The following is a 13,980-nucleotide window of genomic DNA, read 5'->3' on the forward strand; positions in this document are numbered from 1 at the left end:
GTAGACGTTCAAGGGGCTACATATACAAAACAAAGGGTTCCCCTAGGTGGACTTTTCCGGCACTTGCAAAGGCAAACAGGTGGGGTGTGCACAAAGTAAAGGGCATTTGTATAGTGATAAAAGGTATAATTTTATTCGTATAGGAAAATACATCGAGTAAAAAACAAGCAATAAATGTACATAGTAACACAATGAAAACTACATAGTAGCTATGATGAACAAAAAGCAATATATGATGAAAAAACTCTTCTCAGGACCGACGCGTTTCGGGGTACTACATATCTGTACGGCCCTTCTTCAGGGGAAAAACTAGGAGAGAGGGTTTCATCTATGCTAATTAGAAAGGGAATGGAAAAAAGAAGGTCAGGTGATTGGTCAAACCTTAGATAATAATGTATGGGAAATTGGGATGATCTATTGATCACCTACCTGAAAATGCGATTAATTGCTTGTGAAAGTTAATAAAAACAAAAACAAGCAGGGCACAAAAAGGGGACAGGATGTGGAAATACGTATAGGTATTATAGCCAGTATGGATAATCCAAAAACAAAAACAAGCAGGGCACAAAAAGGGGACAGGATGTGGAAATACGTATAGGTATTATAGCCAGTATGGATAATCCATACTGGCTATAATACCTATACGTATTTCCACATCCTGTCCCCTTTTTGTGCCCTGCTTGTTTTTGTTTTTATTAACTTTCACAAGCAATTAATCGCATTTTCAGGTAGGTGATCAATAGATCATCCCAATTTCCCATACATTATTATCTAAGGTTTGACCAATCACCTGACCTTCTTTTTTCCATTCCCTTTCTAATTAGCATAGATGAAACCCTCTCTCCTAGTTTTGCCCCTGAAGAAGGACCGTACAGATATGTAGTACCCCGAAACGCGTCGGACCTGAGAAGAGTTTTTTCATCATATATTGCTTTTTGTTCATCATAGCTACTATGTAGTTTTCATTGTGTTACTATGTACATTTATTGCTTGTTTTTTACTCGATGTATTTTCCTATACGAATAAAATTATACCTTTTATCACTATACAAATGCCTTTTACTTTGTGCACACCCCACCTGTTTGCCTTTGCAAGTGCCGGAAAAGTCCACCTAGGGGAACCCTTTGTTTTGTATTCATAGAGTATTGGACGTGGCACGGCTCCCTCTCCTTAAATAGTTGGTCATCCCCCTTTTTCTGTTCAAGGGGCTACATAAGCACGCAGGCAAAAAGATGCCATGTGGTACTTGAGCTGGTGTGCTTGGGGGACAGGAGCCACACTGGGGCAGAGATTCTGTCAGCTCTGCAGGGACAGGTTCAAAGGTGGTTGACGCCACGCCAGCTTAAGCCAGGTATGGTGGTTTGCTATAATGGCATCAACCTCCTCTCCGCCCTCTGACAGGAACAACTGACCCATGTGCCCTGTTTGGCTCACGTCATTAACTTGGTGGTGCAGCGGTTCTTGGGCAGGTACCCAGGCTTACAGGATGTCCTGAGGCAGGCCAGGAAAGTCTGTGTGCATTTCCGCAGGTCATATAATGCCAGTGCTCGGCTGGCTGACCTCCAAAAGGAATTTAACCTACCCAAGAACCGCCTAATCTGTGACATGCCCACCAGGTGGAACTTAACGTTGGCCATGCTGCAGTGGCTGCACACGCAGCAGAGGGCCATCAATGAGTACCTGTGCGACTATGGCACTAGGACAGGGTCAGGGGAGCTTGTTTTTTTTCCCACACCAGTAAGCTATGATCAGGGATGCATGCACTGTCCTGTCACCATTTGAGGAGGCCATGAGGATGGTGAGCAGTGACAGTGCATGCATCAGTGACACTGTCCCTCTTGTCCACCTGTTGGAGCACACGCTTCGTGGAATAATGGACAGGGCACTTGAGGCAGAACAGAGGGAGGAAGAGGACAACTTCCTTACCTCTCAAGGCTCCCTTTATCCAGACCGTGTTCCTGCATGCCCGCCGATCACACAGGACACAGAGGACGAGGAGGATTGTGTCAGCATGGAGGTGGATCCTGGCACTCAGCATCAGCAGCAGTCTTCAAGGGATCATTTCCAGTCCAACGAAACCCATGGACTTGTATGTGGCTGGGAGGAGGTGGCTGCGGATCATGCCGTCCTTAGTGACCCAGAGAACTCTGGACCGAATGCCTCAGCAAACCTACGCTGCATGGCCTCCCTGATCCTGCAAAGCCTGCGGAAGGATCCTCGTATTCGTGGTATCAAGGGGAGGGATCATTACTGGCTGGCAACACTCCTTGATCCACGTTACAAGGGTAAGGTTGCGGACCTTATCTTGCTGTCGCAGAGGGAGCAGAGGATGAAACATCTTCGGGTGGCCTTGCAGAAATGTTTGTGCAACGCGTTTCCAGAGCCTGGGAGGTTATAATTTCCTGGTCCTCCTGGACAACGTGTTGCTGAGGCTTCGATCAGTCACAGAAGGAGCGGTGGAAAAGGTGGCCATCTGACCAATGCATTCAGACAATTTTTTAGTCCGCAGCCCCAAGGTATGATCGGTTCCAGCAACCATCGCCAGCGTCTGATTCACATGGTGCAGGAATACCTAGGGGCATGATCAGACTTGGACACCTTTCCCACCGAAAATTCTCTGGGTTACTGGGTCTTGAGGATGGATCACTGGCCAGAGCTTGCACAGTATGCAATTGAGCTACTGGCCTGACCTGCATCCAGCGTTTTTTCAGAACACACATTCAGTGCTGCTGGAGACTTTGTAACCGATCACAGGGTGCGCCTGTCCACCGAATCGGTCGATCGGCTGACCTTCATAAAAATGAATCAGTCTTGGATCACCAGCTACCAAACACCTAATGCTGATGTAACTGAATAATTATTTTTTTAATGCGAGATCCCTTCAATGCTGATGCTTAATGACTATCCTGTTATGCTGAGTGACAATCCTCTTCCTCCTCAATTTTCATAGCTTGTAAGAACATTTTTGGTTCTGGGCACCACCACCAGTGGCTAAGGCCCAATTTTTCTGCCCCTGTTTAACAGGAGCGTGTAATTACAATTTTTGATGCAATACTCTGCAGCAGGGCTCATTCCTGCACTCCAACTAGAGTATCTGTTAGGGGTTGCAGTGTTGTGGCACCAGCACCAGTGCCCAAGGCCCAATTTTTCAGCCCCTGTTTAACAGAGGCTGATAATTACAATTTTTGATGCAATACTTTGCAGCAGGGCTCATTCCTGCGCTCCAGCTATAGTATCTGTGAGGGGTTGCAGTGTTGTGGCAGAAGTGCCTAAGGCCCAATTTTTCTCCCCCTGTTTAACAGGGACGAGTACAATTCTTGATCTAATATTTCTCAGCAGGGCCCATTCCTGCACTCACCAAGAGTAACTGTGAGGACTTACAGTGTTGTGGCACCAGCACCACCACCAAAGGCCCAATTTTTCTACCACTGTTCAACAATGGCATGTAATTACAATTCTTGATCCAATATTTCACAGCAGGGCCCGTTCCTGTGCCCACCAAGAGTAACTGAGGGCTTACAGTGTTGTGGCAACACCAACACCTAAGGCCCCAATTTCTGCAGAGTATATAGGGCAGGCCCCTACTTTCAAACATCCAACTTACAAACGACTCCTACCTGCAAACGGAAGGAGACAACGGGAAGTGAGATGAAATCTACCCCTAGGAAGGGAAATTCTCTCCTATAAGAGTTAATATGGGAAAAACGTGTCTCCTCTCCACTGATGCTTTATCACCAATCCTTGTTTCACTAAAAAAAACTAATTTTCAAAAAACATTTGTCATTGGGACAGAATGTGAGGTGAAATCTTCTGAAGAGGTGCACAGACACCAAAACAAATGTTACAGGGGTGATAACCCTTCCCTATGTTTTCCAAAAAGCTTAAAAATAGATTTTTTGGCTGGAGCTACACTTTAAAAATGTACCAGTTCAAAATTATAAACAGATTTTACTTAACAACAAACCTACAGTCCCTGTCTTGTTTGCACCGCCTTTATGCTGCTGTTCAGAGTATATAGTGCCTGGGGGCCCCACGCCTCTCCTTTTTTTAATTTGGGTGCGGGGTTCCCCTTAATATCCATACAAGACCCAAAGGGCCTGGTAATGAACTGGGGGGGGGGGGTACCCATGCCATTTGTCTCACTGATTTGGATGAAAATCATATTGCCAGGACCCAACATTACATTAAAGCCGCAAGCAGTTTTAAATGACTTTTATTCCTTTACAAATGTCATTTTGTGCAGGGACTGTTCTAAGCACGGGAAACACGCGCCACTTTACAGGCATACTATAGACACCCCCCAGGTACGATATTTAAAAGGAATATTTCACTTTTTTTTTCACTTTAAGCATCATTAAAATCACTGCTCCCGAAAAAACGGCCATTTTTAAAACTTTTTTTTGCATTGATACATGTTCCCTGGGACAGGACCCGGGTCCCCAAACCCTTTTTAGAACAATAACTTGCATATTAGCCTTTAAAATTAGCACTTTTGATTTCGAACGTTCGAGTCCCATAGACTTTAACGGGGTTCTAAAGTTTGCGCGAACTTTCGGTCCGTTCGCAGGTTCTGGTGTTCGGGGGGGGGGGGGTTGTTCGGCTCATCCCTACTGGTGACAGTATGTTAAAACTAATAATTTTTTATTCAAATTTTTAAACATTTTCTTTGTTTTTTAACATTTTTTTTTCTTTTTTTAAAAACATTTTATTAAAGTCAAAGAACATAACATTAGTCAGCTTACAATAGTTTTATAACTATTGGGGGGATGATCAGGATTTTTTTTATTTTTTATTTACACTTTGTTTGCTTGTACAATTATGATCATTGTAACAGCAGAGTTTTTAACAGTCATGAATGGGTTACATTCATGAAAGCTGTACTAGTGACTAGTAGTTACTAGTGATCTGTGATTGTCTACAGCTAATCACATGGTACAAGGTGCTGTGAATGGCCCAGGTACCATGTGATAGCTGTGGACCAATCACAGTATACGCAATCACATGATCCCCCAGCCCATCGAAGCAGCCGTGTGCCAGCAACCGCAATCCCCTGTGTGCATGTGGCAAGTGACATCTGGGTGCGGACTGCCGTCAGTCCGCACTATATATACTGCCGGCAGTCAATAGTTGGTTAAAGACCAGCCTCGTTTTGGATTTTAGGTGTTTACATGTTTAAAACAGTTTTTTTTGCTAGAAAATTACTTAGAACTCCCAAACATTATATATTGTTTTTTTTCTAACACCCTAGAGAATAAAATATCAGTCATTGCAATACTTTTTTTTGCACCGTATTTGCGCAGCGGTCTTATAAGCGCACTTTTTTTGGAAAAAATTCACTTTTTTGAATAAAAAAATATGACAACAGTAAAGTTAGCCCAATTTTTTTTATATTGTGAAATATAATGTTACGCCAAGTAAATTGATACCCAACATGTCACGCTTCAAAATTGCGCTCGCTTGTGGAATGGCGTCAAACTTTTACCCTTAAAAATTTTCATAGGCGACGTTTAAAAAAATTCTACAGGTTGCATGTTTTGCGTTACAGAGGAGGTCTAGGGCTAGAATTATTGCTCTCGCTCTACAGGTCGTGGCGACACCTCATATGTGTGGTTTGACCACCGTTTTCATTTGCAGGCGCTACTCACGTATGCGTTCGCTTCTGCGCGCGAGCTCGTCGGGACAGGGCGCTTTAAAAAATTTTTTTTTTTAAATTTATTTTACTTTATTTTATTTATTTTTTCAATGTTTAAAAAAAAAAATTGGATCACTTTTATTCCTATTACAAGGAATGTAAACATCCCTTGTAATAGAAAAAAGCATGACAGGTCCTCTTAAATATGAGATTTGGGGTCAAAAAGTCCTCAGATCTCATATTTAGACTTTAATGCAAAAAAAAAAAAAAAAAAAGTCGTTTAAAAAAAAAAGACACAAAAAAATGTGCCTTTAAGAGAAGTGGGCGGAGCTGACGTAATGACGTTGCTCCGGCCGTCCTATGGTATGGAGACGGGTGGGCGCCATCTTAGCCTCACTCGTCTCCATACTGAGGAAGGGAAAGGACTCGATCGCCTCCGCCGCTACCGACGGCTCCTGTAAGCGGCGGAGGGCGCGGGAGAGCGGCGGGAGGGGGGGTGGCACCTCTCCCGCCGCCGATAACGATGATCTTGCGGCGAACCTGCTGCAGAGACCACCATTATTGTGTACAGAACCACTGGCCCTAAAGATGGATACCTCGGTTGTGGCAGCAGCTGCTGCCGTTACCGAGATATCCATCTTTAAAGTAATGACGTATATATACAGTGGCCGGTCGGTAAGTGGTTAAAGCTGCAGAATTAAAAATATTTTAAAATTATTTTGGAAATTACATTAAATTTAGATGGTCCCTGCTGAACCGGTTGAATTTTGTTCCATCTATTGCCAAGTTAAGGTTAAAAAGGGCATAGGTAACACAGAGGATTTAGCTTATTGGCCACAAGACAGTAAACAGTGAGTCGGGCTCATTCACACCAGGTGAGTTGAGTTGCGTCAATCAGAAATGATCAATGCAGGCTCAATGCAAGGACGCGTAGAAACCAGTTGTTTTCTATATGCCCTGTTCACACCATACATGTCTGTCGGTGTCGTTGTGTAAAAATTCAGCATGTCTGCATTTGTATGTAGTGCAATGCACAAAAATGTATATCAATGCACTGCAGTGCTTCACAATGCACAGTTCAGAGTTAAATGAAGTATCATTATGCAAAAATATTTAAAAAAAAGAAGTTAAAAAAAAAGAAGAAAGTAAATGCTGTAACAACACATTAACCCTACACAACGCAAACCAACATGCATGCAATAATAATGGACCACAATGCATGCCTCCTGGTATGAACTGGAAATAGAAGATTTTACATTAGCTAAAGATAATTGACAAAGCTTTAAAAGTATTATGACACAAAGCTTTATTATAATATGTCATACCCTTCGTTAAGGATAATCCTATGGAAACGAAAAGATTGCAGGACTATGTTAAAAAGAAAAAAGACAAACTATTTAAATAAAATGCTGAAGTACACTATATCTATCAATGAAAGTCCATCATATAACTACTAAATCATAACAAAATTAGGATAGAAATATTTAATAATCAACAGGAAAGCTAACATTATCTGACTATAGCATTTGGCTTAAGTATATAACACTTTGCTAATGACTCGTAAAGTAAAGAGCTGATGATGAATCCAGGAAGAGTTAACTATGTGAAAACAGTGTGATGACGAAAGGTCGACACATGGGGATAGTTAATAATGTGCCCCTGGCTTAAGCTTCCCAACTTGTTCAATAGCATCTCATAGCTCAATGAAGCTATTTGTGACAGCCCAGAGACTATATTCCATGCTGAATTGAGATAATAGAGGATTACCTGGCATTTAGTGCATTGACTGTTTATTGAGATATCCAAGATCCAAAGGGTGGGTGATTTTTCACTGAGCTTTGACGTACAATAAAAAGGAGTCCCGGTCACTCCCCCTCCTTAAAAAAAAGAGCAACCGAAGGCTTTGTGAAATCGGGATCAGACACAGATCCAGGGCAGTCAGAGAAGTTTCACCTTCCTGGGAATAAAAGATTTTCTTCTCTGACAAATAGCACAACTGAAGGAGGTAAGATACAACTGTGAGATTGGATTATGAAATTATTACATATTAAGGTTACAGAGAATTCAAAGAAAATGGGGCAATTGGAGAAATAACAGATTTCAGGTGACAAGAGGGCATGGGGGGGGGGGGGGGTTGTATGTGTAGACATAGAAATCACAAAGCAAATATGATCAATTTTAGGCTGAATGAGCAACAGAACACAAGACAAGTAGGGGAACTGACATTCAGCACGCTGGACAGGGACACTGCCTGTTCCAATTAGATTGATCATCTATACCTTTTCATTTTGATTCTGACCTGACCAGGATCTCCTAGAAAAAAAAACAATGTTCTGATATATTTTCATGTTCACATAGTTTATTAATTTTCTTGAGGAATTTCAACTGAATGATAAAATCTTAAAGGAATTTTCAGAAAATTTACCTGGTGAACAGTACATGTTTATGGCATGCTTTAACTTTGCTAATCATTTACAAGTTATGTTGCTGTATGTATATCAGAAGCAATTAGCTCATTGAAAACATCTATAAATATACATATATATATATATATATATATACTTATGAGGAAACCTGTCATAGAAGAGATATGAAGGCTGCCACTACATATCTCTCATTCTGAAAATGCTAGTTCCCTGTCTGCCATGTTAACCCTTGCAAGTGACCTGCAACAGGTTCTGACTTCACACAGACTTCACTGGCTGTATGCTTGTTCTGGGTCAGGTACTTAAAGTATTAAAGACAGAAACTGTCATGCTACTAGAATTTTTTTTTTTTAAATAAGTCACACTTGATGTAAAAAGGTTGCATTACCTAGAAATCTGCATTAATACCACAGGTGTTTTTTTCTTTTAAACCGCAGCACAAAAAGTAATAATGCATGAAGTGTAAGATCCCATAAAAGTCTATTTTACGTCTCCTTTTTTTTAAATCATACAGATTCAGCCTATCTATATTAAAACTATTTTATACATTGCATAAGCAGTAATGAAGTATATGATCTAATTATGTTACCTTGGAGTGACTTACACAGGTGTGAGTTAATTTTTTGAGATCAATATTTTTATTGTTATTATTTATATTATTTATTGTTATTATTTTATTGTATTGTAGAGTTTGCTCTCTAAAAGTCCACCCGCAACATAGTTGTATTACCTGATAATCCTGCCAATAAGCGCTCTTTTTTACAAGCTATCCACTGTGGATCACTTTTCAGAGGGTGTTTGACAGTCCCAAGGAATTATGTTGCCTCCTCACTCCCTGTTTTACTGTACCTCCATAAAACCCACTTTTTAATATAGCTATCGCACACATTGCATACAGATACAACACAACCCTATTCATCTGAATTGGTCACATTTTGCAGGTGGTACTGTCCACTGAATATGACAGGGGGGATAATTCTTGATGCAGTTCAATGAAAAGCATCATGGCATGTGTACACCCCTGTCTGCTGTCTTTTCAGCTTGAGGGGGGACAGTTGGTGGGGCCAACTGGCTAATATGTCTAGCAAAATGGCAGCTACAGGGTTAAGACAAACTATTTAACACAGACAGCGTTGCCTGCAAGAGTCAGCTTATATTCATATAGTTATAGGAATAAAAGCATGTTTATCTCAAAAAAAAAAAAAAAAAAGTTAATGTAACTGCTTAAAGGTTCTAGCTGGAGTTAGACTTTAATGTATTGGTTGCCAGTGTTGCTGTCCAAGGGTGGCTTTGCTGGACATAGTGAGTTAGCCACCCTAAGAGAGGAAGTGTGTTATTGGCAGGATCACCAGACGAAAATAAAGCCTTAGAAAGGAAAAGTAGTGCAGTCACCATATCCTGTATTTAGATACACTTATTTTATTTTTTTTTTAAAAATTAAGGCTGCATTCACACGTGCGCGTTTCAAAGTCGCACATTTTTACTGCAATTTTCCTGCGATTTTGTACAGATCACCAATGTAAAAAGCAGAAAAACGCCAGTAATCTCCTTCAAAGAAGCTCGTGTTTTTTTTGTTTTTTTTTTTTGAGCTAAGGTGTTTTTCAGGCGTTTTGCTTTAGATGACAAAACGCTCAGATGTGAACAGATGCCGTTAAAGTGAATGGGATTTTGCTTGTTGGGCATTTTTCAGGCGTTTTTTTGGGGGAGTTTTACGACCGTTTTATGAGCTGAAAAAAATGCTCAGGTGTGAATGCTCCTAAAAGTAAGCAGAAAAAGGAATAGTACAATACTTTTCTGCAGATGAGACTATAAGATTACAAACATCACATGGTAATCCAAAACACTACAAGTATTGGAACAAAAACAATGTTTCCAAATCAATAGAGTTAACTGCAAGAGTAACAACTGCCCTGGGAAAACGCAGCACAGGTTAGCTAACATGGAAATCAATAGAAGTATTAAGTACTGCAATGCTTTATGACAACCAAATGAGGAAGTGGAAAGGGATTCCCAGAAGAAGGGATCCTGTGAAGTGAGGAAAAAGGAAGAGAGAAGAAAAGGTAAGGAAGATTTGGATTGAGACATTCACCTCTGAAATTCAGAAAAGTCTGTTAGGCATCAAGCTGTATTTTCATATATTGAGCCCAAGTACCCTATATCTCCTCAAACGGTTTAACCTTATCATTAAGAATGCCAATGATTTTTTTCATGGGCCATAATCTATGATATCTTCCTCCTTGCCATGCAACCAACAACGAGGATTGTTCCAGGCTTTTGCTATGGTCATTTTGGCACCAAGTAGGATAAAAGATATTAAACATTGAGAGCTCTTAGAGATCTTGTTGGTGGACTCATTAAGAAGAGCAATTAGGAGCATTTGTTGAACAGGTACCCTAGTGATCCTACTCGGCAAAGTGAAGATACCATTCCAAAAGCCTGGTCCCTGGGACATTCCCACCACACATGATACATAGTCCCTAAAAGATTACAGCCTCGAAAAGCACAATAGTGAGGCAGTTGGGTACATTTTAACAAGGCAACCGAGAATTAAGTACCATCTCATGAGCACTTTCACATTAGCCTCTATAAAGGGGCAAAACTAGAAATTACAGGGCCCCATAGCAAAATGTTGTTAGCCCCCCCCTCCGGCAAACAGCCCCCCCCCAAAAAAATGAACTAATACCATTGAACAACAGATTACCACACTCATGTGGCACAGTAGCCAGGCAACAGCTTAGTGTGTAGAGTGTATACAGCAAACGAATTTTGGAGGACTGGAGGGTGGATTTTATCTATGTGTACCTGCTTGCAGTATGGCTTGGGTTTTGCCCATGTTTCCCACAATACGGTATCCAATATTTGTCCATATTATAATAAATACGTATATGATGCCATTATACTGTACACTGTGAAGTTTGAATATGATTGCTGCAGCTACAGACTGTGTATAAAACTGTCTGTCTACAGCTTGAGCCAGGCAGCAATTATTGCAGGACACACTATCTGACTGACACACTGTGTTACACACATGAGACTGTACCAATTACAGGCCACACTGACACTGTTACACATCAGACTGTACCTTCTTCTCAGCTCTAGCCTGAGCCTCCATTCCAGAGTGCAGACCGTGTGGGACAGCCAGCCAAAGCACTGCACGCGCTCTGCTGCTCCATTGTGGGTGGGACTGGAGGAGGGAACGACGTCACGATAAGGTGGGCGGTGCACCGCGCCTGCGCTCAGCACCTCATTGGCTGTCACAGCACCTTTCACTGGGCACACAGGAAGCGGCCTAATTGCAATCGTGATGGGCATTGGCAGGGTTTGGCAGGCGGCGGCATCACCTCCAATTCAATTGGCAGACACGGACAGCGCTGGTCGGACGGACTGTGAAGTCTGCACACTGCATGGTCAGCAGCACTGCAGAGTCAGAACACACAGAGGTAGCACTATGCCGGCGGAGCCGTGGCTGCCATCAGGCCCCGCAAACTGACATGCCACACTCACATGATGATCCATCCGGGCCGGCCTGCATCCTCCCAGCTAGGCTAGGCAGCAGTGCGCTCCTAGGCGACCGCCTAGCAGGACATCGCCCTGCACTTGCAGGTGAGATGTCTGCATTCCTCATCCTCACTGGGCCCCACTCAGCTGCGGCCCCCATAGCGCCCACATGGGTCGCTATGGCGGAAGTTCCGCTACTGCCTCTATCAGAGCAATGTTTGCAATACTTGTAAAAAAGTGTAGAAAACAGCTGTGCCACAGTTTGAGGTCTATGCCATTTAAAAGATCATTATCCCATTCTGCCACGTAGAAGAACCTTATTGAGGAGCCAAGTGGCAACCCATAAATTGTGGAAATAGCACCCCTCTGACCCTAGTCCTGTACACCACTTTTCATAGGGCGTAAGCAGCGTCTGTTCAGACGCTTCTGGTCTAATGGAGTGTAGAGAGAGAGTAATTTGAAAAAACCAAAAGCGTTCAGTGGGAGCCATTTCTAAAGTATTTAAACAGTACTGCATGGTAAAAGGACATCTGGGAGTGAAAAAATGCCCAATTCTGTACGGCCCTTTGTCCATCCACCAACATCCAGGTCCCGTGGAAATAGCGGGTTAATAAAAATATGTGCTAAAGAGCAAAAGGATGATATAAAGTTCTGGTTATATTGCAGCTTGTGCCACAGGGCGAAGGAATGTGTAAGGGTGGGTGCGAGAATAGGTGTATGTTTGGTTGGGCACCACAATAAATAATCTAACAGATGGCAAGGGGTCGCTTTTCTTTCCATCTGTATCCAATCAGGTTTAGAAGTCCATGAGTAGACCACCAAAATTTGCACTAGTTGTGCCGATTGGTAGTATAGCAGGATATTAGGCAGTCCAAACCCTTCCTGTGAACTAGGAGTGAACAAAATCTTTTTGGATAAGCAATGTAATTTCCAACCCCAGTGAGAATTTTAGATTGAAATTTTACTAGGTCAGAGCAGACCAGGCTTATTGGTAGTGAGTGATAAAAAATAAAGGAGTTGAAGGAGTAAGTTATTTTAATAACGTTCATCCTGCCTAGACAGGAAAGATCATACAAGGACCATTGTTGCAAGTCAGCCTCAAGCTTTTTATAAAGAGGTGGGTAATAAAGCTATAAAGTAGTTCTATAGCGGAGGCAAGATGAATTCCAGGATAGGGAATGTGGGTTTCTTTTCAAATAAATGGAAATTGTTCTTTGAGGCGATCAAGCATTGTGTTAGGTACTGTCACATTAGGGGCCATAGACTTAGACACATTTAGTTGAGTTCCTGATACTGTTCCAAATTCCCAAAGCAAACGCAAAATGTTAGGTGCGGATACCAGCCGGGAAGTCACAAATAGGAAGAGGTTATCCACAAAAAGGCCACACCTATGGACCTGTGTTCCGCAATACACCCCAGGGATGTCTGGATCATCTTGACTTGCAATTGCCAGGGTTTGGATTGCTATCGCAAAAATCAAGGGGGAAAGCAGGCTTCCTTGTCTAGTGCCCCACGGAATGGCAATTGGTTGGAAAAAAATACCTTGCATCATTACTTGTGCCTGTGGGGTTGATTAGAAGGCACATAAAATCCCCAAAAAGTGAGGAATAAAACCCCAATGTTCAAGAGTTGCAATAAATATTGGTATGAAACAGCCAAGTCAAAAGCTTTTTGTAGATCAATAGACAGCAACCAACAGAAACCCTCCCATCCCATCCGGACCTGAGCAGGGAAATAATACTGATTGTTTGGTAAGGGTTTTCTTCACAACTTACATTACATGAAAACACTAGCAAAAGTCTGTTAAAGTAATAGTGCAACACTCTAGTGCTCAAATAACACATGCATGTGAACTTTACTAATCTATAAAGTAAAAAAAAAAATGAAAAAAGTGAAATATTAAAATTGATCAAACGTGAAAAATAGAAAACATCAATTCCAGTGATCCCACAGACGTGATGGAAACAAGAGACTCCAAAAAAGCCAGGTGACACCCTTCACTCTCATGCTCTGCTTACTGGACGAAGTGTGACCCCCCAATAAGAGTGGTCAATATGCGCTCTTTTATTGTAAAGCCAATCCAGCGTCTCCAGCAGGCAGGAAGGTCCCTCTCAGAATGACGACCAAAACAGCTCCAGCAACCTATTTCCGACAGCCACACTGAAAAAAAGCTGCTGACGGAGCCAGTGAACCCCCGGTAGCCATTCCAAAGCTACTTTTCCCTGTAATTCCTCCAAGCAGGACTAATCAACAGTTACCAGAAACATTTCATTTCCGGTAATGCTGGTCAAAGAGGACACACTAACCAGTGAAGGAACAGGTATGTAAGACTTCATTACCGCTGCCTGGTTGCTGGAGCTGCTTTGGTCGCCATTCTGAGAGGGACCTCCCTGCCTGCTGGAGACACTGGTTTGGCATTGTAAT

The 13,980-nt window shown here is 42.2% G+C and overlaps 1 protein-coding gene across 1 annotated transcript in view; it reads left to right on the forward strand.

Annotated features, from left to right (window-relative positions):
- The first annotated feature begins 7,539 nt into the window (after window positions 1-7,539).
- FAM237A (family with sequence similarity 237 member A) overlaps window positions 7,540-13,980 on the forward strand; it is a 76,598-nt gene continuing 70,157 nt past the window's right edge. Inside the window, exon 1 of the mRNA XM_073633388.1 lies at window positions 7,540-7,637. The gene's annotated coding sequence lies outside the window, so the exon portion shown is untranslated. The remainder of the gene's footprint in view (window positions 7,638-13,980) is intronic.

This window comes from Aquarana catesbeiana, linkage group LG06 (assembly GCF_042186555.1).
Source record: "Aquarana catesbeiana isolate 2022-GZ linkage group LG06, ASM4218655v1, whole genome shotgun sequence".
Classification (NCBI taxonomy): domain Eukaryota; kingdom Metazoa; phylum Chordata; class Amphibia; order Anura; family Ranidae; genus Aquarana; species Aquarana catesbeiana.